The sequence below is a fragment of the Salmo salar genome, chromosome 06, assembly GCF_965601325.2.
Source record: "Salmo salar chromosome 06, fSalSal1, whole genome shotgun sequence".
NCBI lineage: Eukaryota > Metazoa > Chordata > Actinopteri > Salmoniformes > Salmonidae > Salmo > Salmo salar.
Window position 1 is genome coordinate 76,136,920 of NC_138296.1, and position 6,033 is coordinate 76,142,952.

Below are 6,033 nucleotides of genomic sequence, written 5' to 3' on the forward strand. Positions count from 1 at the left end.
CTGTGTGTGGAGGGCCCTACAGAACACCTCGTCTCTGTGTTTGGAGGGCCCTACAGAACACCTCGTCTCTGTGTGTGGAGGGCCCTACAGAACACCTCGTCTCTGTGTGTGGAGGGCCCTACAGAACACCTCGTCTCTGTGTTTGGAGGGCCCTACAGAACACCTCGTCTCTGTGTGTGGAGGGCCCTACAGAACACCTCGTCTCTGTGTTTGGAGGGCCCTACAGAACACCTCGTCTCTGTGTGTGGAGGGCCCTACAGAACACCTTGTCTCTGTGTGTGGAGGGCCCTACAAAACACCTCGTCTCTGTGTTTGGAGGGCCCTACAGAACACCTCGTCTCTGTGTGTGGAGGGCCCTACAGAACACTGTGGTAATCTCATCTCTGTGTGTGGAGGCCCACAATAAAAAAGACTATAGTGTATACTATGGTAGGAATACTATACTGTAGTATTCACTGTAGTGTTTTTGCGGACTAAAGAATACTGCAGTATTTACTGTAGTATACTGTAGTATGTATAGCTTAGTATTAATAATGTAGTAAAAAAAAGAGTAGTATACTATAGTAATTATTGTAGTGCTTTTGTGGACTGTAGTACTGTATACTGTAGTATTAACTGTAGTGTTTTTGTGGACTGTAGTATACTGGTGTATTTACTGTAGTGTTTTTGTGGAATGTAGTACGGTATACTGTAGTATTTACTGTAGTGTTTTTGCAGACTATAGTATACTGTAGTATTTACTAAAGTGATTTTGTTTTATTATCTTTGACATAGAAGTGGAGGCTTTCTCCTTGAGGAAACCTACTGGAGAAATACTAAAAGAGCACATTTTCCATAACCTGTAGGTAGGTAGGACTGAGCTTCTGCTCTTTTCTATTACCTGTAGGGATTTTTGTGGATGATACTGTAGTATTTACTATAGTATTCTACAGTACACTAAGAAATTATATATCAAGTACTAAACATGATCAAAGGATACTACAGTGCATGGTATAGTATTCTACGGCATACTATAGTTTACTACAGAATTCTATAGTAAGTACTATAGTGTTCTATAGTAAACTGTAGTATTTTTTCTGTGGGAGGGCCATGCAGAACACGAGCAATCTCGTTTCTGGATAAGAGCTTCTGCTAAATAACTAAAATATAAATGTAAACGCAAGCTTCTGTATCATGGTAAAAAAAAAACATCACTAATATAAAACATTTTGTTCCAGTGTAGCAAAGAGATAGAGAGATAGACAGCAACAGATGGTCCCATCTGTGTCCACTAGAGAAGCATTGGTATTACTGGGACAGTAGACAAGCTGGCCTAACAACAGTCTGCTGTTCTTCCTGTAGACCCTACTCTGTTTTTTCCCTACCCCCAATCTTTTCTTCTCCTCTTCCCTCCTCTCCCCTGATCTGTCCCCCCCTGCTGCTCCCCCCTGCCCTGCTCAGCCCTGCTCAGCCCTGCTCTGTAGGAGAGCACATGTATGCTGGTCTCCCTGGAGTCTGGACACTCAGCTCATAAGATCACAGCGAGAGAGAGAACGGGGGAGTAAGAGAGAGAACAGGGGGAGTGAGAGTCACCCCATGTCACAGAGAACTGGTCCTCCACACATCAAAAGAAAGGAAGAGAAAAAAGGGAGAAGGGAGTGAGTAAAATGGCCCTCTCCAGCAGTACCTGTTTAATTGACAAATGACTTCCTTGTAGGGATAGTGGTCCTGGGATAGTAAATGACAATGAGTACACACTCAAATGTCCCACTGGAACTGGACTATAACATAAACCCATAGAATTATGAAGACAGACACGACATGAGAGATGGGAAGGGAGAGAGAGAGAGAGAAAGAGAGAGAGAAAGAGAGAGATGCAGTGTGTGTGTGTGTGGTGTGTGTGTGGTGTGTGTGTGTGTGTGTGTGTGTGTGTGTGTGTGTGTGTGTGTGTGGTGTGTGTGTGTGTGTGTGTGGTGTGTGTGTGTGCGTGTGTGTGTGTGTGTGTGTGTGTGTGTGTGTGTGTGTGTGTGTGTGTGTGTGTGTGTGTGTGAGTGTGTGTGTGTGAAAACAGATAGAGTGGAAGGCTCTGTGTCTGGGTAGAGCAGCTCCCAATGTGCCTTGGGGCTGTGGAGCGATTTCATGCCCCCATAAGCAATGAACCACACACACACACATCAATACACACACGCTCTACAGAGCTTTCCTCTCTCCTGTCCAGCCACCCGTGTCAGATGAAAAACAGCATAGCATGTAATAAAAAGTAGAGAGAGAGAGAAGTAGAAAGAGAAAAGTATAGAGAGAGTATTACAACTCAACTATAACCTGCCTTTGAGAAACCTTGTACTATTCACAATATTACAGTCTATTCATGGTCTCCCGCCTAGAACACTGCAGAACACATACAGTCCTATGGCTTGACCTAGGTCAAACGTTCCCTCAATATTAGAGAATTAACCACTCTCTAATTCATCAAATCTATTAATGTAACATTGATAGGTTTAGGCTACTACATGATACTCAAATTTTCCCTATACCCATCATGAGGTTGCTACAACCAAGCATATGAATAGAAGTTTACAATGTAGGTGCACACAGGTCGAGATAATTATTTAAGGTGACCGACAGTGACACATTCAGTACCGCCTTGCACACTCTCGCATATACAGTAGCTGATATAGGGTGTAATCATTAGTCCAACAGTTGCAAACGAGAATTTCTATTGGACAAATTCAGGTATGTTTGCTTCCGTTTAAGAAACGCTTTTCAACAGAATCGGCTAAATGAATACACCCCTGATCACGCGTAAACACAATTCACTTTCATAGCAGCCACGTTGTATTCCTTCTCACATCTATGCACTCTCCTCCTCTCACCTCTTCATTTTGCTTGTGGACTTCAATGCACAACACATCAGCTGTATGTGTTCCAGGTGAAAAAACCTTTCCAAGCCAAGCCAACCCATATCATAACCACTACACACAGCTTACATCGTTTTCACCATATTAGCTAAAGTAACGTCATAGTCAACATAGCTAATAGAACTAACTCATTAGTAAACCTTCTACATTCATGCAGTAACATTACAGTGTACAGTCAGTAATCAGTTTAGCACTTACACCGACAGGCCCCGGTGGCAATACATTTGTAAAACCAAAAGCTTACCTTGACTTGGAAGAGTTCCAGTGTCGTGTTGGATAGTCATAACCAGCTGGCTAACATGGCATCCCTCTGTTTGAGCAGGGTGTTTGAGTAAGCTAGCTGCATTTGTAAAACTAAATCTCTTTCTATCTCTCACTTGCGTCTCCTTCATTTTGTAAGAAATGTATTTGTTCAAAACTGTTCAACTATTGTCTTTCTCTGAACAACTCACCACATGTTATGCACTGCAGTGCTAGCTAGCCCTAGCTTATGCTTCAGTACTAGATTCCAGAGGTGGGACCAAGTCATTGTTTTACAAGTCACAAGTAAGTCTCAAGTCTTAGCACTCAAGTCCCAAGTCAAGTCCCAAGTCAAGACAGGCAAGTCCGAGTCAAGTCTCAAGTCAAGACCGTCAAGTATCAAGTGAAGTCTCAAGTCCTAAACTTTGATTTTTGAGTCCTAAACAAGTCATAATGTGCTCTTCACCAAATGTAATACCATTTCATATTTTTAACAAGAGTAATAGTATATTACATTTACGCAAATCATGAATGCTTTAAAAAATATATATATTTATTACATTCCAAATAAACTTTATATTTCCATGGAAATACATGGGTAGCCATGAGAAAAACATCAATATGACAACAAAAACAAAATATTGTAGTGCTCTCTGTCTCTCTCTCCAGATATACTCTAGACACCTAAAACAATCCTGCCATCAAGTTACAATCATTTATTAAAAGGTACATCAAAACAACTGATACTGAACTTCAAGTAAGCCTACAATTTGAACACTGGCCTGAATGTCTGAGAAAAAAATACAGATCCCAAAGATGGGAGATAAAACCTGAACATGGAGACTACGTGTGTGTGTAATGCATAAACAGTTTCATTTTTTCTCTTATCGCAGGGCCCAATGATGCGTTGCATTTGCAAAAAACGAAATTCGATAAAAGTCTGTCAGTCATTTGTGCACGATGAGGCCGCAGTATGATGCCACCATGGCTGAAGACATGCTCCACCGGAGCACTGGAGACAGGCACTGCCAAGACCCTTATGGCCACTCGGGACAGTGAAGGAAGAGCCTTCCTGTTCATTGCCCAGAACAAGAGGGCATTCTGTCCTTCGCATATGTCAAGGTAGTGACTTAGCTGTAGTGCTGGAGTGGTCCCAACAGCTTTCTTTTACCTCTTACAATATGCTGCAAACAGCCCTTTTTCTTGTCCAAGACTATGGTCCTCTCGCTCTTCCTCATCAACAAGAGGCACAGCTTGCTCAGTCCCTGTAGCATCTTGCAGAATCAGTTCTGGCAAAACATGTAAAAGCATAGCAGAAACAAAAAGGACGGTATTAGAGTATTGTTGATGCAGTGGGTTAAACTGAAAAAAGTATTATTGTTGCAGTCAATTGGATTAAATTATGAGAAAAAGTTACATTAAACTAAATAATATTTACATTTCATTCTTTGTGCCACCTCCTCCTTGACCAGCACACGGTGCTCCACCCACATCAGAGAAAAAGCCAGATCCAAGGCAGCTGCTTTGAGGTAGACTGCATCTGAAAAGGGGGCAGTGATTCCATCTTGTGTCCTGGCCATTTTCACATTGATGAAGATTCCAAGAAATCTTTTGTTCAGGGATGCCTGGAGACTTCTGACCAGGCCGCTCAGGAAATGGACTTGAGGCTTCCGCTGCTCCAGGTGGTGATTCAGGGACAGGACCGAGGGAACAACAGAACTGATTATGACTATCTTCTCCCCCTGTGCTTCTCCAAATGGCTTCAGGAGGTCCACCAACTCCTTCAACTTATTCCACTCCCGTACTGTGAACAACAACTCCTTGTGCCCAGCCTTTTCTAGAACATGACTGAGCTTTAGATGGTCACATTGGATAACTGCCTTCACTTGTCTCAGTGTTGAGTTCCATCCTGTGTTAACAGCAGCAGGTATGCCTCTTCCCCAAATTCAGTCTCAAACACCTCTTTGAATGTTGTGCTTGTATGTAGCAGTGAGCTGGTTTTTGATAACTTTGAAAGAGAAGGAGTCATCAGTTTTGTTTCTTTTCAAGCCATCTCTCACCACCAGCTGGAGAGTGTGGGCAAAACACTGCAAGCGCTGTTTTTTTGCAATAGCAGCATCCACTGTTTGCTGGTCTTCCAGGGTTAGGTCATTCCAGAGCTCTGGGTCATCAAGGTGATCTTCATCATGTTCTTCATCTTCTTGTTCAATGGGGAAGCACACCGTGAATGCTTTTCTCATGTTGGCAACACTGTCACTAATGATATAGTCAATTTATCTTTAATACTGTACTCACCACATATGGCCTCAAACTGCTCACAGATTCTTTGGCCATGTGTGGGCCTTTGAAGCAGTCACAGGCCAAGAGATTGGACTTGAGCTGTATCCTCTCTCCATCTTTTTCCATACAGTGCTCAGTGACACCAAGGAACCCCCTCATCTTTCGGTCGGACCAAATGTCCACTGTGACTGAAACATGGTCTGTGTTGCTCAACTGAGTTTTCAGTTTTGAACGTCTCTTTGTAGCGAGGTTCTCTACTTTTGATGTCAATGTTCTACGACACACTGGGCTGTACTTACTGTCAACCACTGACAGAAAGTGACCAAAACTCTTGTTTTCCACAATAGACAGAGGCAAGTTGCAATCGATAACCATGTCGGACAGTATTGCATTGTTGATAGCTTTCTGCTGTGGATGATTCATGCTGTACTGCCCTACACGGGTCTCCATGAACTGTGAGATTGAAGACTGTTGTGGTTCACTTGTGACACTTTTGTTTATCTGGTATTGTTCAAATCTGTAAGCATATAAAAAATAATTGAGCGGGGCAGTAGCACAATCTTGCCTGGTGTCAATCTTGTGTGCAATGATCACGTTCCCGCACTGGCTGACTGTG

The 6,033-nt window shown here is 42.7% G+C and overlaps 1 non-coding gene across 1 annotated transcript; it reads right to left on the reverse strand.

The window, feature by feature from the left end:
- Window positions 1-778: 778 nt before the first annotated feature.
- On the reverse strand, window positions 779-831 carry LOC123743593 (U7 small nuclear RNA). Its single transcript, XR_006770449.1, has one exon. It is a non-coding gene; the product is annotated as a U7 small nuclear RNA (small nuclear RNA).
- Between the last annotated feature and the right edge of the window lie 5,202 nt (window positions 832-6,033).